At 35.7% G+C, this 23,936-nt stretch overlaps 1 protein-coding gene across 9 annotated transcripts in view; it reads right to left on the reverse strand.

The window, feature by feature from the left end:
• Positions 1-23,936, reverse strand: part of NCK2 (NCK adaptor protein 2) — a 236,150-nt gene that overhangs the window by 122,910 nt on the left and 89,304 nt on the right. For 3 of the 9 annotated variants that reach the window (XM_074192180.1, XM_074192177.1, XM_074192179.1), the window contains one exon: positions 13,478-13,621. The exons of the other annotated variants lie outside the window; for them this stretch is intronic. The gene's annotated coding sequence lies outside the window, so the exon portion shown is untranslated. The remainder of the gene's footprint in view (positions 1-13,477; positions 13,622-23,936) is intronic. 9 annotated transcript variants of the gene reach the window in all.

Here is a 23,936-nt window from a genome sequence, read left to right on the forward strand (position 1 = left end):
TCCTCCCAATTTTTCCTCCACCTCCCTTAATTGCTTTTCAAAGTCTTTTCATCCATAGTTCTGAGCCCATTTTCTATTTCTCTTGGAGGTCTTGGAAGCTTCAATTTTGTCATCATTGAGAATGTGTTTTGATCTTCCATGGGACTAAAGTAATTCTCTATGGTCAGATTCTTTTCTGGTGTTTACTCATTTCTTCAGCCCAAGACATCACTTCCAAGGCTTTGGGGTTTTTTTGGGGGGGGGAGGGAACACCCCACTAGGACCTTTTTGCCTCCAAGGTCTTATGCTCTCCAGTCTGTAATTTGATATGTAGATGATCACGGCACTGTCCTCTGCCCTGGGGCTATAAGGAGGGATCCAGCTTGGTTATTTAGTATGGAAGCCCAAACTGCAATATGTGACTGTAGGCAAACCGCAGAGTTCTACCCCAGGGAGAGGAAAGAAATTTCTGCAGACTTCCCTTACCATCTCTGGAGGTGCAGGCTGCTTTCCCCAGATTCTCACTGCAGATTCTGCAGCAGGTGCTCCTCACTCCACAGGAACTCAGGTACAGCAGAGTTCTCTCATTGCCCCCTCAAGCTGTTGCCAGTGATTTCTGGGCTGCACTGGGCTGTACTGGGCTGTGCCACAGCTTTTTTTCCAGCCCCCAGTCCTGGTGAAACACACCTTTCCTGCGGAAGTTCTAAGTTATCTTGGACTGGGGAAATGTATCACTCAGTCCTTCTGTGGGTTCTGCCCCTCGAAATTTTAGCTAGAGCCATCCTTTGTTTTGGGGGGGTTTGGAGGGGTCGGAGTTCTCGGGGAATACTGCCTTCACACCGCCATCTTGGCTCTACCCCTAGGATATTCTATTTTTCCTCAAACTTTTTTATTTTAAGTATTTCTCATCTCATGGAGTTATTATCAAATTATCAGGGAATTGATTTGAGTAACATATCACTTTCTGTTCATAGTTATTATTCATCTACTCTTTTCTTTACAGCTTTCATTTAAAATTCCATTTTGCTTCTCTTATTGATTCATTTAACTCAGGTGCTCATATAGTCCTTGTTTGTCAAATCATCCTTTTCTCTAAGTAACTACTCAGACTTGTAGAGTTACTCTTTTAAAGGGTTTGCTTCTTGGACTTCTTTCAATCTACCATATTTATTGTACTTGGCATTTCTTCTGTTTATGCCTAACTCCAATTTTAGTTTCTAGATTCAGATCTTGTACTTGAGTCAGGCTCTGTTCCTTCCCATTCCTTTTTATGGTGTAAGCAGATCCTGTTTGGTCTCCTAGAGGCTAATAGTTCAAATTGGGCCCCAGCCTCTACAAGAATCCCTAGTTTGGCTCAGATTCTCCTGGTGGTTATACTTAGGTTTTGTTCCTAATCTCTTCTGAACTCAAGAGTTGGTTCCATTCTTTGCTGTGATTTTGACAGACCCTAACTGGATGCTGTAAATTATAGTTAGTAGGGCTCCTGCAAGATTCAAAGTGCTTCCTTAATTGAGAAATGGTCTCAGGATATGAATAGGTAGTTTTCAGATGAAGACATCAAAGCTATTTATATGAATATGAAAAAGTACTCTAAATCACTTTGAATTGGAGAAATGAAAATTAAAACAACTCTGAGGTATCATCTCACACCTATCAGACTGGCTAATGTGACAAAAAAAAGAAAATGATAATGGTGGTTTAGGATGGTGGAAAACTGGGACACTAAAGCACAGTTGGTGGAGCTGTGAACTGATCCAGCCACTCTCAAGAGCAACTTAGAATTATGCCCAAAGGGCAACCAAACTGTGTGTACCCTTTGATTCAGCATATCACTACAAAGTCTATACATTGAAGAGATCATTAAAAACAAGGGAAAATAAGTGCAAACATATTTATAGCAGCCCTTTCCATAGTAGCAAAATACTGGAAATTGAGGGGATGCCCATCAATTGAGGAATGGCTGAACAAGTTGAGATAAATGAATGTAACAGAATACTGTTATACAACAAGAAATGATTTCAGAAAAATCTTGAAAGCTGTTTTTGAATAGATGCAAAGTGAAATGAGCAGAACCAGGAAAATATTGTGCACAGTCTCAGCAACAAAGTGTGAAGATCCAACTATGAATGACTTAGCTCTTCCAAACCACACAAGGATCCAAGACAAGTACAAAGGGAAATGCTATCCACAGCCAGATAAAAACCTGATGGACTCTGAATGCAGATCAAAGCATTTTTTCCACTTTATTCTTTTTCATGGTTTTTTCACTTTTGATCTGTTTCTTCTTTTACAACTGTGACTAATATGGAAATATGTTTTACATGACAGTACATGTATGACCTATATAAAACTGCCTATCATTTCCAGAAGAGGGGAGGGAGGGAAAAAATTTGTAACTCAAAATATTGTAAAAATGAATGCTAAAAATTGCCTTGACATGTAATTGGGAGGGAAAAAACTATTTTAAAAAATTTTAAGAGATAAAGTGCTTTGCTTCTGATGTACTGCCCTGGTCCTTTCTGTGTCTGTGGCTCAACTGTGGGTTGCATGGGCCCTGGGCTGCCCAGTTACTATAAGCAGCCTGGCTTGTATGAAGACAGGATCTCTTAAGTACTAGACTGGATGGATGAGGAATCTTATTTTAACAATTTTTCTTTAGTTTTCTTTATGGTTGCTTCTGGTGAATTTTGAGAGCTTGTTGGAGTATTTGTGGGAGATAACTCTTCTCGTCCTATTCCATCTTTGCAGAAGACCTGCCTTTATTTCTAATTTGGCAGTCACTAAACAAATCCCAGGCAAAAATGAAATAATATCCCCATATAGATTAAAACATCAATATTAAGACTATGATAATCAGCAAAGCACTCTTATGTTAGTCAATGCACTAGGTTCTGAGGAAATGAAGAGAAAGTGATCTCCAACTCTAGGGAGTTTATGGAGTATATAAGTAATACCTAAAGCTATGTAAAAAGCCAGTGGGATTAAAGGAAAATGAGAGGTTCAGAAAAATTGTCTCCTGTATTAGATTTGTTGGGTTATTTTTGTTTTGGTTTTTTTTTTTTGGATTTTTTGCCTCAGTTATTAAAAAGAATAAAGGCAGAAAGAGAAAAGAGATGAGAGCTTGAAAAAGAAACTGTCTTGAAACAGAGGAGACAATCTAAATAATTTTATAACTAATCAGATAAGAGAGAAGAAAAGAAGCAAGGTTTAGAATCTAAGAATTGAGAAGACTGTAATGGTAAACTTAACTTATACTTCAATAAATCTATGATCTCATTATTATCAGACTCCAGCATGAATTCTCTTATTGATTTTCCACAGACAATCTTAGCAACATGATGGTGATTCTCAAAGTGGGGTTCACAGAAGCCTGAAGGTACCTGAGGCATTTTCAAGAGTTCTATGAGGTCAAAACTATTTTTATATTAATATTAAGACATTATTTGACTATTAAATTACTTTTCCATTTTCTTCAAATACTTCAACCAAAATAGCATCAGCAACAGATTGAATGCAGAAGTAAATATGAGCAACCAGCTGTCTTCTTTGAAGCTAGACATTAGAAAAAAAATTGCAAAAATATTTGTAATTTGTACAACAATGCTACTTGCCTCATGGCTTTTTGTTTGTTAAAAAGTAGTTATTTATGTTAACCTATAATCATTTTATTATTTTTATTTTTTAATTAATAAACATTTTAAACATTTATCAATATATATATATATATATATATATATATATATATATATATATATTACACTAAGTATTACTATAAAACCACAAATAAAAGCTCTTTGGAGAGCTCAATAATTTTTATGCATAGTCATTGTGGCCCTTTGAAAAGCAGGCCATCCTCTCTAGAAAACCAATCAAGAGTCAAGGAAAGAGGTAGGTTTGAGGACTATGACCATGGTAAGTTAAGATGAAAGCCAGCCCTGGGAGATGGAGGTTAGCTGTGGAGATGAAAAGTCCTGAGGAACCCAGAGATGCCAAACTAGGGAATAATCACAATAAGGACAAAGAAATTGCATCTTTGGAGTCTTAGACTTCTGAGTTGCCTAGCTATAAGAGTTCTTCTCTACATAAAGGCTATTCCAAAAGTTTCCACTGAGGCTAAATATAGCTATCAGAGAATGCATCCAGGTTTATAGGCGAAATATATGGGTGTGTGGGTGTGTGTATGTATGTATGTGTAATAGCCACACATTTACATGTGTCCATTTACTACTGTTCTTACAACACCAGGAGAATAAATGGTCATTATTTTGAATTATAAATAAATACCAGAAGTTTCCAATCTACCTATCTTTCTCTCTCCCTCATTCCCTCTCCCTGCCTTCTTCCTTCCATCTCTCTCACTCTCACTCGCTCATGGATTAATCCTGGTAGATAAAGTATTTTTACAAAAAAAAAATTATTAAAGGACTAAAAAGAATTGCACACTGAATAGAATGTTGGGCCTAGAGTCAAGAAGGCTCATCTGACCTCAGTGACCCTGGGCAAGTCATTTACTCCTGTTTGCCTCAATTTCCTCATCTGTAAAAAAGAGCTGGAGAAAGAAATGGCAAACCACTCCAGGATCTCTGCCAAAACAACAAACAACAACAACAACAACAAAAAACACCCAAATGGGGCCATGAACAAACATACATAACTAAAACAATAACCAAAAAACTAAATAAATGTTTCCTCCAAGTCCCAGGGTTTGCTGGCTCCTTGAAATAAGCCTAAATTTGCCTTTATCATTTACCCACTGCTCCTGACTTTGCTTTCTGAGGATTACAAAGCAAGTCTAATTCTGCCTTCACCAAAACCTTGAAAACAGCTCTAACATTTTCCAGGTTAAAATCCCCAGTTCCTTCACCTTTGAACACCATTGTTTTCCTCCTCTGACTCTATATAAACTGTGATAGAAAAATTTAATACTATACCTTAGATGAAGTCTGAAAAGGACAGAATATAGAGGGGACTGCCACCTTTTTTGCTGTGTCTCTCTTAAGGCAGCTCATTAGCTTTTATGGGTTCTATATGACAATGCTGACTCCTCTTGAGCATATAATCCACTAAAATCCCAAATCTTTCTCAAATAAACTGCTCTCCCCCAACTTGAATCTATAAAATTGATTTTTTGAAATCAAATAGAAACTTTCTATTTCTCTCCCCTGAGTGCCTCTTCTAATATTCAAGCCAATGAATGCTCTAGCCTGGTACAGTCAGATCTAGTGGGCTCCACAAGACAGCTCTCTCTCTCTCTCTCTCTCTCTCTCTCTCTCTCTCTCTCTCTCTCTCTCTCTCTCCCCCAGAGAGGGAGAGAGAGAGAGAGAGAGAGAGAGAGAGGGAGAGAGAGAGAGAGAGAGAGAGAGAGAGAGAGAGAGAGAGAATCAGGGAACCCCCCCAAAAAAAACCAGCTATACCTATGTTCCATCTGCTAGAAATGCTTCAGTGCAGATGGTTCTGACCACTCACTATGGCTATCCCCCACCCTTCCTAGGACTGCGTGATCCAAAGATCTGAAAAGCATGCAGCCTGTGCCTTTATCTAAGCCACAGATAAAACTATTAAATCAAAAAGGTCCAAATAGCAATACCTTAAGCACTACAATGTGGGAAGAAATTCTGACAGGTTGTCGTGATCTATTAATTACTACATTCTAAATCTAATTATTCAACCAAGCCAAATTCATCTAACTGTATCATGGTCCAATCCACAATGCTCCTTTTTTCTATAGGTACAATATGAAATACTTTATGAAAATGCTTTGCTAAAATCTAGGTGAGATATACAGTCTAACCCTGAACGACTAGCATAGTAAATCTATCACAAAAGGAAAATAAGAGTCTGGGGCATGGCCTGTTCTTGATGAAATCCCTCTGTGATCACAGCTTCCTTTTAGAGATGTTTATTAACCAACTCTTTAGGGATCCATTCTAGAATTTTTCCAAGAAAAGTCAAGTTCCCTGGCATATTCTTAGTAGCAAAAAGACCAAATGCAGTTTCTGACATTAACTAGCTGGGGAAGTCACTTAAACTGTTGTCTGACTCAGCTTCCTTAACTGTAAAAATAGTGAGATTTTTAAGAGTGCCTACCTCCCAGGGTTATTGTGAGGATCAAATGAGACATGGTAGACACTTGTTCCCATCTCCCTACCCTCTATTTTACAGATACCATTCACTTTCGCTACCCTTAGACCAAATAAAGCTTACAGATCTTAAATAAACTAAAAATGAAAGTTAAAAAAAGCACAAACTTTTATTTAGATGTTTTTTTCACCAGTTTCCCAAACTAACTTGTATTATTAGGCCATTTTAGATTTGAAATATAGTGATCTAACTTGAAAGTGCTTATCCAACGATATGAAAGTATGGAAAACCCCTGAAATAAAACAGGAAGAAAACAATCTTGTAAAGAAAAAAATTTAATTTAGTAAAAAAAAAGTTTTCTGGAAAGCTAAAACATGAAATAAACATTTTCAGAATTCCTATTTAATATTCCAGAAGAAAAATCTATTAATAATGGCATCAATATTTTCCTCATGGAACCTTTATTCATCTAGTGCTGAATTCTCCCAGAATAAAGACTGGGGACATGTATAATAGCTACTTTCCTTATTATGATTCTGATACAGTGATGGCTGATACAAATTAAAAACTGAGAATAACAAAAGTTAATTAGTAAATTATAAAAATTTTAGTTGTCACTAAATAAATTGGTGAATGAAAAATAAATAATAAAAACAATTAACAAGACCATTAAGGAGTTATAGTCACTGACAGGTGTAAAGAAAGAAAGACTTCCAGGAGCGAAAGTCTCCCTATCAACAAGGACAGACCCTTGTACAAGGAAAATGGGAAAATAGGTCTTCCTGAATCATGGAGCTGAGATATGCCTCAAAGTTTGACTAGACTGAACCTTATACACTGATTCTGCTTATTCAGTAGAGCAAGAATAGATAATATTATCAGAAAAAGCATATTTATCCTTCCTCTCCCATATCTCTAAGGACTTGGAAGACTGTAGGACTAGTGAGGTCTATGTAATGTTTTTCTGCTAGCTAAAAGCCAGGGCTCTGAAATACAAGAGATGATATGGAGATTGAACAAGATGACAGTGGCAGAGATGAGACAAATGCATTGTTTTGATTTTCCAGACCAAGGTTGAAGATATCTGAATAATCTTATAAAGATTAAGAAGGTGGTAGGTTTACCCATCTATACAAGGAAGACTTTAAACTGAAATTTAAGGGGGAAGGAGAAAAATTCTGCTGTGTCACAAACTTAATCTTATACAGGGCCAGACTTGTTCAATTTTATCAATACTCAAAGGATTTTTATTTTGGTTTGGTTTGGTTTTGGTAGAATATGACAATCAAAGAATATGGCTTTAAGGGAAATGTACAAGAAATGGGTCAGTGACTTAATAGTTAATTAATAGTTTATTCACTGATGCAAAAAATATTAAGTGAGTAAGGTTCTAGCCTATACTCAAAGGGCACTTCACTTTTTCTACCTTAGAGTCAGAGTATATTGGATTCACCTGATTAAACTCAATATTTTAATTGTACAAATTATTTAATAATGTATGCATAAATTTAAACAGCCTTGAAATATTACCTTTCACCCAGAGTCCAAGGATCTCTAAATATATACCCTTAGTACCTCAGTTTTCCCTCTCCCTCCCAGTTTTGCAATTAAAAAAAAAAAGAATTTCACTATCCATACATAGGATTGAACTGGAATAGTTTCCTCCAACCCAGGTTTTAGAGAGTCTTGAATAAGACAAGAGATAAGATAGGCTAAATAATAATCCGAAATTTACTTTGCCCAAATTGACACTGGGCAAATCACTTGAACTTACTTTACTCATCTGTAAAGTGAATTGGAGTAGTATCTTTGTCAAGAGAACTCTTAATGGGTGTGACAAAGAATTAGACATAACTCAACTCAACAACAAAATCAATCTTCTCCTTTAATAGTTTACTTACTTAGGGGCCAAGATGTACTACTTCAGACATTTGTAATATGACTATCAGAATATGTGATATGACAATCAGAATATGCCCCCAAAGATCAACATATTCTACATCCCCAAAGGACAAAAGAATCTTTTGCAAGGGAACAATCTAGGTGGAATAGTATAGATAACTTGCATCAGTTCTTCCTGCTGTCACTCAGTCCAAGGTGAATGTACTAGGCTTATAAAATATCTTTTTAGGAAGTTACTCTTCTGAATCCATTCATTTTAGTTGACATACAAGGTTTCAGAGGCACTGATTTTAACATTTTATGATAAATGCATAAAACAGCCATTTCTACTCCCTCCCGAGATGCCAATCATATTAATAGAGCAGAGAAAACTGCCACCTGCAACCAACAAAAGAAAGGCCCATTGATTTTAATTAGCGTTGATATTAATATTTTTAGGCCAGATCTAGAAAGCCTCTTTTTGCTGAGTGTGTCAATTATTAATCTGAGTTAACCGGGCAAGAAATAAGATTAAGTAAGAAAACTGATAGAGCAAAACATGATAAAGGGTGAAAATTCTTTAGAATTTCATTGATCTCCTCTAGATTATGAGCACTCTGAGGGTTCATTTCGCCTCTTTTTTTAAGAAATCCAGAACTTAGTACAGTGGCTAGAACATAGCAAACTATTTCCTAACAGTTAATAAATAAATTGCACATACTAGGCATTTAAAAGTTTGTCAACTGATAAACAGATGGCAGAGTGAAGATAACCAGATCTGGAGTCAGAAAGACTCATCTTGAGTTTAAATCTGGCTTCAGATCCTTACTTACTAACTGTGTGAGTCCCTTAAGTCATTTAACCCTGTTTACCTCTGTTTTCTCATCTATAAAATGAGCTGGAGGAAGAAATGGCAAACCATTCCAGTAGCTCTTTTTGCCAAGAATACCCCAAAAAGGAATGAGAAGAATTAGACACAACTGAAAGGAAAACAACAACACACAATGTACATACATATTCCATAGGCAGGGAGGAAGAGAAAAAGATAAATGTCAAATGAAAGCAAAAATATAAGTTAATGATACTGACTTAAGATTTAAATGATAAAAACACGGAACAATTGTGAAATTATCATATGCAGTCTTTCCCAAAAAGCTTTATTAAAAAACTTGGGTTTCTAGAGCCTCAGACCTAACCAGGTCTTTCCACTGGGGCCAAGTCAAGTTGCCAGAATTAACTAATGAAATTCATCAAGTACCCACTGTGTTTAAACAACACAAAATCTGATATAAAATTATAGAACTGGAACCAGATGGTCTCAATGGTCCCTTCTATCTCTAACATTCTGTCTCTATAAAAGGAGATAGATGATAAACAAAATATGTATCTCTTTATCTTTTAAACATTCACAATTTAGACACAGAATAGCTTTAGAGCCTATATATCTGCTACTCTCCCTTAATCCTGACTTCCAATTTCCCTAATTTATCAAAGGTTTCCCTTACTATGGAGACAAATAGTTTTAAAAAAAAAAGTGTAGCTATTAGTTATGTTTTACAGTCTCAAAACTGGCCTAGATCACACCCAGAATCTTGGAGTGCTGATTAAATCATAAGAAGTTATTTCAACTGAGAAGAAAGAGGTGGAAGAATAGAGAAATACTGCTCCCTTTCAAATTAAAAATGAAATATATCCTTGGAAGGAAACTATGGCCAAAAATGAAAAGATTTTTTTCTGTTGAAAGAAAATGGATGAGAAAGAAATGTTTAAATTCTTGGCAAACACTGGCTAGAAATGAGCTAACTTAAAGAATCTACTTTACAAAAGGCTCTTAAAAAGTTATTATTTAAAACATTCTTTTAAAATCATCTTAATTAAGAGCCTGGGAAATGATGCTTTTTTGGGGGGGAGGAATAATGGAGGGTGAAATTCTGTTAGGGGAAATTCTGTAAACTTCCAAGCAAACTCAATTTTCTGAGGAAAACCAGCTGTCAGCTCCAGTTTTAGAGAAATCAGGTCAGCAGGTCATCTCAGTGTCCACCATGATTCTGGTTAAAACTCATTTCAAGGAATAAATTGTCAAGGGCCTTTTGTAAAATAGATGGTTTTGGAGTTTTTTAGGCAGCTTTATGAGTGGGAATAAAAAGCAGTATCTTCATCACTTCTCTCCCAATAGTTTCATAGTTTTAAATTTCTCTTTAAATTCCAGCTTCAATTATTTTGTTTAATTTCAAATTTGCTTTTCTTTGATATAGAAAGAATTCCTGGGGCTGCTAGGTGGCACGCTGGATAGAGCAACAGGAGTACCTGAGTTCAAATCTGAACTCAGATACTTAATAATTACCTAGCTGTGTGACCTTGGGCAAGCCACTTAACCCCACTGCCTTGCAAAAAAAACAACCAAACAAATAAATAAATACACTTCTGTAAAACATAAAAGATAAGCTAATTATTTCAAGTAACCTATTCTAAACATTTTTAAGTTTTCAAAAATGATTGAGTATCAAAACTAATTGGTCAGAAAAAATACAACAAAAACTAATTTGCATTTATACATTTGAATTACAAAAGGTATGAGTTAAGCAGAAAAAAAAACCCTATCAAATCCATCATCTTGCCCTTCAAAAACACCAATCAATTTTTTTGTTAATACAATTACCCAGACTCAGAACCCCAACATTACCTCATGTTAAATTATTTGTCTTCCTCTCTCTGTCTATTCCCCAATGGTATTCTATCTCTAAATCATTCTTCTCACCATCCTTTCTTCTCCATTTCTTTTGTTCTACTTTATTCTCTCACTTAGAACACTGCCATAATGTCCTAATAGGTCTCCCTCTTCCCCATTGTGGTACAGTAGATTTCAAGTCATAGGCCCTGGGTTAAAGTTTTAGCTTTTGCTACTTATTATTTCTGTGACCTTATACAATCCACTTAACCTCTTGGTCTTAGTTTCCTCAAAAAATAAAAAGAACTTATATTAGAATATCTCTATGATTTATCTTTCCAGGTAAACATCCTATGATTATATTTTCCTTCTATTCTCTAGTTATAAATTACTACCCTTCCACATATTAAATTACAGATAAAATGAACTACTACCTATTCCATTACACACACACACACACACACACACACACAAATATGTATGTATATATGTGCGTGTGTGTGTGTACCTTCTGTTTTTACCATGTCTACATTACTACTCAGAGTTATCCTACAGAACCAAATTTTTACCTGTTTAAATTAAAGATCTAATTCAAAAATCTGTTAAAATATTATTTCCTCTATCATGGTACTAATCAATAGAGTGACCAATCTTAGCAATGGTAGACTATGGGCACAGAATACATTGTATACCACCAAATTTCTCCAACCCTGGAACAATCTGTTAATTCTTCAGATCATCTCTCCAGCTCTATCCCAAAGCTGAGAAGACATCTACCTGTAATTGGTGAATTCCTTTCCAAAACTCCATTTGAGGAAGTAGCCACCTCCATTTTCACCTCCCTTTTGTGTGCTGTCTTTCAGTGTAAAGTGTTTGAGGGTTGTTGTTTTTTTAAGATAAAGATCATCTTTCTTTTTACTTGTATTTGTATTCTTATGTAGTCCTAAAACTGTTCGGTGCATAATAGGGGCTTAATAAATATTTAATCTATCTACTTACAAAAAGGTAGATAAGAGTTTTATACAAGCAAGAAGGGGTATAGTTACTTGGGTGGTAATTAAATAATTTTTTTAAAAAAAGCAATAAAACAATTTTTTGAAACTAAAAAAATGTTAGTAAAGTAAAACGTAATGTTATCTCTTACATGAAGTCTTTCCTGATACTCCTGGGTTGAAATAATCCCTACAAATTCTCTTACAATACTAATCAATTTTGCTGATATTATAGTATCCTGTGTATATCTTTTATATCTTGTGATATCCAAATAGGTTGCTGGGGTAGAGGCTCCATATTACGAGAGGTTGGATGGTACACAATTTATTCTGTACCTGTATCTATTCTGTACCTGTATCATCACCAGGACTGGTCACTCCATTGCTACTACTTCAACAGGTCTTTGAATTATATCTATAATTTAAATAGGCATAGTTGGCTTCCGTAGAAAACTGAATTGCTTGCTCACTGAGATCCCAAAACAAATTTATAGCAGAGCGTCGTTGAGAACCCAAGTGCAGGCTTGTTCCAAAGAGGGCAGCCTCATGCTATTATTTCTTTATGAGTGTATTTTTAAAAGCTACCTCAATTAAAACTATCATTCTAGTAAACTACCCAGAAATAAGTAAAAGACGAAATCCTCAATTTTAAAAAAGTATCCACAAGTAATGCATATTAGGAAGTTCCAATGGGAAGTCACTCCATCAAATCTCTTGTCCTCAGCACCATGAGATAAGCATTTCTCTGAGTTATCTGTCACTGGAGAAAGAATCATCTGCAGTCTATTGGATCATTGATTCCTCAGAGCAACTGGCATCTCAGACACCATTTTTTAAAAAATCAAATAAGATAAGAACTAAGGTCCCTGTCAAGAAAACTGTTCCAAGAGGAAGCAAAGGTTCACTCACTAGAATAACACTGTCAGTTCAGTGAGAGGAAAGAACATGATGATGGCTTCATTAAAAAGGTAACCTCGGCTGACAAATCAAATGAATGTCAGATAAAAGTAAAAGGAAGGCTGGGAGGAAAAGTTGTGCTAGAAAATAAGGAGAAGCTTACTTAAATCTAGAAAAGAATTGTTAAGACTTCATTTCAAAGGGGCAACTAAGAAGAAACAGCCTGAAAGAGAAAAACAAATTTTCAATCATAGCTAAAAAGACTATCCTAAAACTATCTTTGCATGGAGTTGGGAAAAATAAATAAAATATTTTAAAAAAGAAAAAAAGTAATCCTCAAAAACCTTGTCAACTAATCACCCATTACTCTTTCTTTTGAAAATTTATAAATTAAACAAGCAAATTGTAATCACATATCAGAATACTGCTACCAGTCATGAAACAGGTAGCTTTTGTGTCACATCTTCAATGATCAATCAAATATGTGCAAGCTTGGTCATTTTTTTAACTAAATTTAAGTGATACCTTTTAATTTTTTTTTACATCAAAATTTCCCTTTGTAGCCTTCCCCCCCCCCCCCCCCGCTCTCAGAGAGTTACACCATATAATAAGAGGGAAAAAAATCATCAAAACTAATCAATACATCAAAATGTCAGAAAATATGTGCCTCTGCCCAAGAGGCAAGAGTGTGTCTTCTTGTATCTTTTCTTTAGAGCCTCGTAATTTTAAGAAGAAATGTAAAGGATATCAAATCCTCACATGCTGTACATTCATGAATTACAAATGGCTTATGACTCATTGGAAACAACTGCAATACTGAATACCTTGCATAACAGTAGAGAAAATCCAGCATAACATATGTTTATGAGAAATAGAGTGAGAAATGAAATTAGATCATTTGCATAACTTTACTGAACACACACAAAAAAACAAAAACAAAACCAACATAACAGAATCGCAAAATTATTCAGGACAATACCTTGACTGGAAAAGCAGAGTTATGAACACCTTAGCAATTTGCTTTCCAAAGATGATGGTATCTTAGGTGTTGCTTCAAGAGTGTTGAAAGAAAAGCTTTTTCAGTTACAGGAGAGTATATAAGTTGATCAGTGTCAAGTTGGACCTTAATTTAAAAAAAAAAGTGGATGAATTAACAATGACCCCCAGAGCATGGTATATTAAGATGACAAAGATATTGATACAGCAGTGGAATATAATATGAAGTATGTATGCCTTGGCACTCAATTCTGAAAATACAGTGTTACAAACCAAAAAAAAAAAAAAAAGATTGATGGGAGGGCAAAAAAACCCCCACGACAATCATCTTGAAAAATCACTTTCTCTCTCTATGCCTTGTCCCCAATTTGAGCCATAACGTAGATAGAAATGTTGTACCCTAATTCACTGTGACTCTAGGCAAGGGAGCACCAGAGGAAAAACATCAATCAGGGCAATAATATTTAATCCCACAGGATCAACACACTGGAATGCTGGCACAAGTAAGGACACATTCAAATTCTGCAATTCAATTCAATGAACAAAATTTAAAGTACCTGCTATACAGAACAATGAAGAAAGATACAAAATTTGGGATAGACATAGTTCCTTCCCATCAATGAGAATTGGCTGGTAGAGAGACAGGACACATATAAAATAACATATTACAAATGTAGAAATGAAGTAAGCAAAGTTGAAGTAAGAAAGATCTTTATCAACTGGGAGGACAAATCAGAGTAAGCTTAATGTGAGTTGTATTTGGCTTTAGAGTCAGAAGAACATTAATTCAAATCTTTCTGACATTAGCTACTAGCTACATTATGAATCACCTGATTGAATGAGAATGTCTCTTATGCTGAGTCTCAGTGTCCTCATCTATAAAATGTAAATAGTACTATCTGCAATATTTCTCAAAATCTTCACTTTCTATTTAATTCTATAATATTCAGAATTTAACAAATATCAATTAAAATTTACATTCTTGGAACAGAGATGTAAAATTATCGATCTATTTTATCATTCCTAGTTTCTTTATGTGTCATCTTCCTCTTTAGGATGGGAGCTCCTTGAGGGGTTGAGCTGTTTTTGATTTTTTTATGTGCCCAGAACTTGTAGGTACATAGTGGGTAGCACTCAAACAAGACAATGTAAGAAAAATACATTAGAAATTTTGAAGCCTTATAAAAATACCTGCTATTATTACTGTTCCTGTTATTCATTGAATGGGTAGTATTTGAGATTATATTTTTATTTACCTGTTTATAGGATTTAAAAAAGAGGCCAAATGGGAAGAGAAAGGCATTATTTCAAGCTTAGGGAACAAAAATGCACAAAGAAAATGTGAGAGAAGTCCGGGAGTCTTTTTGACAAGTGCAAAAGGTATGTTAAGGGGGAGTGATCAGATCACAGAAACTCGAATCTGGAATCAGGAGGGGCTTTGAGGCCATTTAGTCTTTATGAGGCCTCTCTGGATATCTCTGGCTAAGGAGTTTGGTCCTTAATCAGTAAGCAATAGGGATTCCATTAAAGAGTTTTAAAAACAGGAAGAGTGTAACAAGATCTATAATAAGGAATATTCATCTGACAGCAGTATGATGGAGAAATGAAGAGGGGTCAGAGAAAAATAGAAGAAAGAATAGTTTAAGCAGGATCAGATAAAAGAATCAGCAAGACTGAGCAACTGATTGGATACAAGAGGTTTCAAGGTTTTAAGCATGAGGAAATTAAGTGAACAATGGTACCACAAAGACTGAATCAAAGCAGAAGGTTTGGTTCCGGAAGGCAGAATCAGGAATGAGATCAATTTTGGACATAGTTTGAGGAATTTGTGGCACATCTTGCAGACCAGTGTCTTTCAATTGAGCGCACGCATGTGTGTGTGTGTGTGTGTGTGTGTGTGTGTGTGTGTGTGTGTGTGTGATGGACCCCTTTGGCAATCTTATAAAACCTCAGAATGTTTTCAAATGGATAAAATAAAAATATATAGAATACAAAGGAAACAATTATATTTTAATACCTATAACCATGATCATATAAGGAATGAGACAGGATATCCAACCCTCCTTTTACAGTGGAAGAACCACTGGAAGCCCAGGGTGGCTAGGTCAAAGTCATACAATTAGTAAATTTCAGAGGCTGTCAAGGACAAGATTTAAATACGAGGTCTCAGACTCCCAGAACCAATACTATTTCCATGCAATTTCCAGATATTTGTCACTTTTATTCTTAAAATAATTCTTTAACTATATATTTTTTCATATAGCCTAAAATGTCTCTTTCAATGGCTGTAGCATTATATCAAAACAAGTTTAAATAAGTATGATCTTTTCTGTATAGGAGAATATACTTTTATAATTTTTAGTACTTTAGATTATGGATTATCAATAAGGTGACCATAAAATATAAATTCATAATTATTATGTGTTCAAAATGCACTAATACCAAATACTCCATGTTATGTACTTTCAATATCTTGATGGGAATTTGAAAAAAAAAACAAACACTACATTCTACTCAAAGTTATTCTCAAATAAAGATTTTAGGATTCAGCTTAACTTGGAAAAAATAAGGAAATGGTATTCAATTTAGAGATTTTTTTTTCCTCCTGAGGACCTCAAAGGTCTTTCAATAATTTAATCATAACATTTCTCTAAGGTAGCTGGGGAGGGAAAACAAATTGAAAGCTCATTTTAAAAAGCACACAGAAAAACAGACAGATGACAAAATTACACCAAGCTTATAAGAAGCAACCAACCCATATTTGCTGCATCAGTCTTTTTTCTAGCCCTGTTTGACTAATTTCTTCTTTGAGGCTGCAGAGATGACAGAAAAGAAACAATTTTATAGATATTTTGCTAAAATTCCTCGAGACTGTCCTTATACAGTATAATATCTTCTACTTTCAGACTCTTCCACTAGGCAGAGGAGTCATGACAAGAAATTATTGGCCCCAGTGACTGCTCTAAATTGGGAATTGCCATCCCCCTAATTAATACTAATCCCTTTGTTCTACCAATAACTGTTTACTAAAAAGCAAAGAATCTAAAGAAACACTACTTGCTTGACTAAGAGAAAAAGTAAAGTTTCTTTTTTTTGTTTAATTCAATAATTGTTTCTAATGTGATAACAGGACTAGACAAAAATCAGTTAAGACATGAACTTTGGGTTTTTGTTGTTTTTGTTTTTTGTTTTTCCTGTAACCTGGGGTTACAGGTTTCCTTTAAACAATCCACACTCTTTTGACCAGCAATAGCTTACATTACAGGAAAACCCTGGAGCTTCCCCCACCTGATTTCCCCATGTCAGTTCTTCCTTTCTTATTAAGGAAATTCAATTATAAAGGAATTATCATACCACACAAGAACTTCTGTTCTGTCAGTATCAATAACAAGGGACCAGCAACTTTCCCGTGACTGTCCTTCATTACTAAAAAAGTATGTAAAAGTCATTGCAACTATTTCAGTTAGGAATTTGAAGGGAATAATATAATTATATCACCTGTCATCACTTTTCCCCATTTAGTGACTATTCTTTCAACTACCAAGAGTATATTGTCAGGGGGCAGCTAGGTGGCACAGTGGACAGAGCACCAGCCTTGGAGTCAGGAGTACCTGAGTTCAAATCCAGCCTCAGACACTTAATAATTACCTAGCTGTGTGGCCTTGGGCAAGCCACTTAACTCCTTTGCTTTGCAAAAAAAAAATAAAATAAAATAAATTAAAAAATTAAAAAAAAAATAAATAAATAATAAAAAACCAAAAAAAGAGTATACTGTCATTCTTTAAGTCTTTTGAGTACAAAAATACCAAGTGACTCCTTTGTCAGAAAATAATAATTCTTTCTTTCCTATTGACTGACTGGTCAGAGTCAGCCAGGCAACAGAAAAAGGAAGGCGCACTGGTTCTACAGTCAGAGGGTCTGGGTTCATATCATTCCTGAAACAATCTGTCTGACGTTAAGCAAATCACTAAATACCAGTGACCTCAGTTTCTTAATATGTAAAATGAGGGAGGAGTTGGATTAGACGGCTGGTGCAGTTCCTTTCAGCTCTCCATCTATGAATCCCACTTCAAATTCATTCAGCTCTCTTCCTCCCTAGAATCCTATAGTTTAGTATCCTTGATGTTAAGGTAGCTTGCTCATTTAATCTATCTCACTGTCAACCTGTACTTGAGTATTTCATTAGCCACAGTACCATACACTTTCTGGCTGGAGTTCCAGGCACCTCTCATGACCTGGGGAACCTGCTGACTTTGTAAGGCTTAAAACTAGGCTTAATGTGAGTAAAAGCTAGCACCACTCTTTCCGATCCCACCAAAGATGTTTGTCTTCAAACAGATGCCCTTTCACTCAAAGGAGGTTTGGGAGGTATAATCCCACTAAATTTTTTGGAACTTGGAGGATCATTTCATACTTAGCAACCTCCCCCTGTTTATGTGGGTGGGCCCTCATAAGCCCTTGATCCCAAGAACCAGGTTCCTCCCTCCTCATTCCCCCCAAAATCTCCCAAGAATTTTGTAGCCAACTTCCTATAGTTGGGCTTCTAAAGACATGATTATCCTGGACATCGATTCCTAGGAATGTAAACCATCTCATTCCTAAGAGGCTTTTCAGACCAACCCTTGGCAATGATGAGCTTTTCCATGAAACAGCCATGCTGTCTATTATTTATATCACAGTTCCTAGGATTATAAACTGGGTCATCACTGTAATCCTGGATGACTGAAAAACCTGGCAATGTGCCCCTGTAAGAAAACACTGTGGAAAGTATCATTATCAATTATTTATACACCATAAAGCAAAAAACAGGGTTTGGCAGGTAGGTGACACCTCAGAAAAAGTATTCAGCTTGGAGACAGAATGTTTCAAATCCAGCCTCAGATATATAATAGTTGTATGACCCTGGGTGCAAGTGACTTATGCTCTGTCTGCATCAACTCAATCAAATGTATAAATTTAATAAAAAGGAGGATAATAGCTACCTACCTCCCAGAGATGTTGTGAGGATCGAATGAAATATCTGTTAGTAGTATAGAGCCTGGAACATAGAAGCCCTTAAAAATGTTCATTTCTTCTTTTACTATACTCACATTCATTTATTAACTACTGGAAATACTCCCATCTTACCTTTCACCACTGTCAATTGAGTTTTACTGTCTTGCAGAATTATAATCACATATCAAGTGATATGACATAAGACAGCTCCAAGGCTTTGTTCAAGTGGATTTTGGAAAGCCTAACTTCTAAAAATGACCTTAAGGATCATTGATTTTTTAAAAAAAAAGAGACCTTAGAATTTACCTAGCCCACCCCCACCCCCTACCACCCTTCTTTTAAAAGATGTGATAACAACATTATCTGAATGGGTGTGTTTTATTTAAAACTTCTCAAATTTTTCCTTCCTGTTCCATGGTTTTCTTTTGTTTCCCTTAATTCTAATTACTCATACACAAAATTACCAATATGTAAACATGTTAAACACAAATGTACATGCACAACTTTAATCAGACTGTCTGCCTATGAGGGGAGGGGGCATGGGAAGGGAGGATGGTAAAAAAAACTGTAACTTATAAATATATAAGTAGATAAATTTTGAAAAACTTTCATAATACATAATTGAAAAATTTTTTTAAAAAAGACATGATACCTGAGGCCAGGGAAGGTTTAAGCAACTGTGTCAATGTCACAGTTTTTGCTAGCAGAACTTTTGTCTAACCACCCCATGCCTCAGCAGTGCTTAGGTGAGTCTAAACCAATCAGCAGATAGTGGGAAGCCCGCAGTACCTGTATTCTGATATCTAGTGACAAGGGCTCACTGCCAGCATGTTTCAGACATAATTCACATTAGAAGCTCCTTCTAAAATTTACATGATAAGTACTTCTACAGTGACACTGACTGGAGCCTTGCCGTGCAGCATTATAAGGGTCCAATTTAGTTCAGTGAAAAGAGCCCCCAGAGTGCTTCATGACTAATTCCACAAAGATGAAAGTGATTTGTCAGTACTGTCTGAGGAATTCTGCCCAATGACAACCACCCTTCAATCCAAAACTGCAACGTCCTTCCCAGGCTTTTGATTTCAAATAAGAAACTTCAACCTCAGGCTGAAAAAAGCTGGTAAGAGTGCTTTCAATAATCTCTCATCTTTAGTTAATACCTTCTTCCCCAGTAAAGCAGGAGGGGTGAGGCACTGCACTAGGGTATATGCTTGGCCTAACACACTGTAGAGAGCTTCTATTTAACTTCTATCTTTATTCTCTCCATGCTTCTCTCAGTACTGAAATTCTACCCATTCTTTGCTAATAACAACAGCTAAGGGTTATGTGAATCTCTTTACAATTATTTCAATTGATCCTCACAACAATCCTGGGAGGTAGGTCCTGTTATTAACTCCATTTTTCAGATGAGGAAACTGAGGCAGCACTGGTTAAGTGATTTGCCCAAGATCACATAGTAACTTTCTGAGGTCATAATTGAACTCAGTTCTTCCTGATCCTGAGGTCAAGCATCAAATTTCTTTTTCTTTTGTTTTTATTTTTTGCTGAATGAAAAGGGGAAATTTTCCATAGAGAAGTATCCCACAACTTCTCAAAATGCTCCTAACCTTTTAACCAACAGGACCCGCTAAGAGACCAAGTAGAGAAGCCAAAATATCTAATTTTAATCTTTCTGGGCCAAATATATGTTCAGAGCTAAAACTGACGAGGCAAACAGTAACTTTATAGCTGTAGTTTAGAAACATTCCTACCAAAGGTACAAATAGCCCAAGACAAAAAAAACCTCAAATGGGAAAATCTGACCAAGCTGCACAAAGTGCCCCCTAATCACCACTACCCAGCATCATGCCATATACACAATATTTTAGAGATGGCTTGAGTTTTTGCTTGGCAAGTCAAGAGTTATAAAATTAATGAATTTTAGGGTCATCATAAAATTAGAGCTGGAAGAACCTTCCTAGTCACCAGGGGACTAAAATTACTTTTCCAAGGTGAGAAAAGTGGAAAGGTAGAAAGTAGCAGAGAAGGAATTGGAGGTCAAATTCAAGTATCTTACCACTCCTGAGGAACAATGGATTTGTAAATAATTCAAACATGTTCAAATGCAATTCTTCTACTTCTGGTCTCTATGCAATGCAATACCTAGAGTCAAGAGATCTGATACTTATTAGCTATGTGACCCTGGGAAAGTCACTCAACCTTTGCCTCAGTTTTCTCATCTGCAAAATGGGGATAATAGCAACTATCCTTCCAAGATGATATTCCCACAAAAATTAGATATTTGTAAAGTGTCTAGCAATTCAAGCTTTAGATCAATAAATAAGTGCTAATACTACATTATCATCTGTGGAATGACACAGTCTCTAAGGTGGTACCATGCATTAAACACCAGTCCTGGAGTCAGGCGGACCTAAGTTCAAATCCAGTCTTAGACTTGACTCTTACTAGCGATCTTGGGGTAAGTCATGTAACCCTGACTGCCTCTCATCCAAGGCTGTCTTCAGCTGTCCCAATTCAAATCTGGTCACTGACCCCACATGGTTCCAGAGGAGAAAGTGAGGCTGGGTGACTTGGTATGACACCCCCTCAGTCAAATTCCATTCATGGGCTTGTCATGGCATCACCTCCCTTATGTCATGGTCCTTTTTGAGAATGAAGGACAAATATCATCATAATCATACAATCTTAAATTACGTCTTCCCTCTCCATTTCAGTGGCAGGAAATAGAGCTAAGTTCTCTCTTTTCCTTCTCTTCTGAAAAGGTTAACCTCCAAGCAGCCATCATAAACTCTTTTGAAGTCTGTACTTCCCAGGTGATCACATGCTCTAGAAAAACAATTTAGCTGAAAACTGCAGAAACCTGTCATTTTATAACAAGAATACTGTTTAGTGGTTTTTTTTTTAACTGAACTAGCAGATGGATGAAACAACATCTACACTTTAGGGGATTACTACTTCTCCTTATTAAAGCAAAAACTCCACCCCTGAATTCTATACATTTAACATTCCCAATTTTCTTTCTCCTTTAAAAAAATAAACTGTTTTAAAAATATTTCCTACTGTATTTAGTTCCTTGACAATCAAAGGTACCACATGGTATACTGGACAGAAGGCTGAGTTAGGGAGTTCTGAGTTCAATTCTTGTCTTGAACAGTCCTGAATCACTTAATTTTTTATTTTTTTAAAATTTATTTATTTATTTTGAATTTTACAATTTTTCTCCTAATCTCACTTTTACCTCCCCCCACAGAAAACAGTAGTCTTTACATTTATTTCCATGGTATACATTGATCTAAGTTGAATGTGATATGAGAGAAATCATATCCTTAGGGGGAAAAAAATAAAGTATAAGATAAGATAGCAAAATTACATAATGTTTGCTTTTTTTTAATTAAAGGTAATAGGTGGTACAGCATACAGAGCAGCAGTTGTGGAGTCAGGAGTACCTCAGTTCAAATCCGGCCTCAGACAACTAATAATTACCTAGCTGTGTGACCTTGAGCAAGTCATTTAATCCCATTGCCTTAAATTAAAAAAAAAAGTGAGACTAGCAAATTAAAGGTCTTTGGTCTTTATTCAAACTCTACAATTCTTTCTCTGGATACAGATGATATTCTCCATTGCAGATACCCCAAAATTGTGCCTGACTGTTGCACTGATGGAATGAGAAGTAAGTCCATTAAGGCTGATCATCACCCCCATGTTGCTGATAGGGTGTACAGTGTTTTTCTGGTTCTGTTCATCTCACCCAACATCAGTTCATGCAAATCCCTCCAGGCTTCCCTGAATTCCCATCCCTCCTGGTTTCTAATAGGACAATAGTGTTCCATAACATACATATACCACAATTTGTTCAGTCATTCCCCAATTGAAGGACATTCACTCAATTTCCAATTCTTTGCCACCACAAACAGGGCTGCTATGAACATTTTTGTACAAGTGATGTTTTTACCCTTTTTTCATGATCTCTTCAGGGTATAGACCCAGTAGTGGTATTGTTGTATCAAAGGGTGTGCACATTTTTATTGTCCTTTGGGCATAATTCCAAATTGCTCTCCAGAAAGTCTGGATGAGTTCACAGCTCCACAATCAATGTATTAGTGTCCCAGATTTCCCACATCCCTTCCAACATTGATCATTGTCCTTTCTGGTCATAATGGCCAGTCTGAGAAGTGTGAATTAGTACTTAAGTGGTACCTAAGATGGTTTAATTTACATTTCTCTAGTAAGTTCACTGAATTTTTTAAGACCTCAATTTCCTCATCTGCAAAAATGAGAGGATTGGGGTGGTGGCAGGGAGAACTGGTTGGTCTCTCAGGTCCCTTTTAGCTCAAAGTCTATGAACCTATGTTTTATACACACACACACACACACACACACACACACACACACATATGCAATTAATCCTTTGCATTTGCATGTTTTTTCTTTTCATTTCACTGTAGATTGTTAAATTTACTGGCAAATAATTGGGCAAAATAATTCCTAATAATTGCTTTAATATCATTTTCATTAGAGGCATATTTACCCTTTCCATTTTTTATCATTAGAGATTTAGCTTTATTCTCTTTAAAAATCAAATTAACCAATGGCTTATTCTTTTTTAATTTTATTTTTATAAAAACAACTCTTGGTTTTATTAATCCAATGTGGTTTTTTTTCCTGAGCACAACTTTAAAGCTAGCGAAGTCTTAATATTTATTATTATCTGTAGTCTAGTAATGTTACAGATAAAACAAGACTTAGAAAAAATGAAATAGGGGCGGCTAGGTGACGTAGTGGATAAAGCACCGGCCCTGGAGTCAGGAGTACCTGGGTTCAAATCTGGTCTCAGACACTTAATAATTACCTAGCTGTGTGGCCTTGGGCAAGCCACTTAAGCCCGTTTGCCTTGCAAAAAAAAAAACCTAAAAAAAAGAAAAATGAAATATCTTTCTAATTTATTAGCTTATTTTATAGAAAACAGATTGAATGATTTCTAACCAACAAAAATATTTCTGTTGCATTATTTCTTCCCTGGACCTACAATATAATGTATATGCAGAAGGACAATTAACATAATGAGGTAATTTGATGAAGCCTCCAATTACATCATTTTATAAAAAGCTGTAGACAGAATCAGAAAAAAAAATAGGAATAGAAACCCTTCAAAATCTTCTAGATGAAATACACAAAAACTCATGTTTCAAGATGACAGGGAACTCTAGGCCATTAGGAATGAATGGGAAAGTGATTCCAAGAGAAAAATATATGTCTCTTGTTTGCTAGTACTGTAATTTCAATTTTCTGTTCATTTGAAACTTTAATAAGAGCCGTTTCCAAGTAGACCAATAGCTGACATATAGTTAGACCAATTTCAAACTAAACATATTTAACTACTGCTCAGTTAATTGTGAACATTTTGTACCAATCCTTTAAATAATGATTTTTGTCCCCAACCTTAAGTA

This window comes from Macrotis lagotis, chromosome 6 (genome assembly GCF_037893015.1).
Source record: "Macrotis lagotis isolate mMagLag1 chromosome 6, bilby.v1.9.chrom.fasta, whole genome shotgun sequence".
Lineage (NCBI taxonomy): Eukaryota > Metazoa > Chordata > Mammalia > Peramelemorphia > Peramelidae > Macrotis > Macrotis lagotis.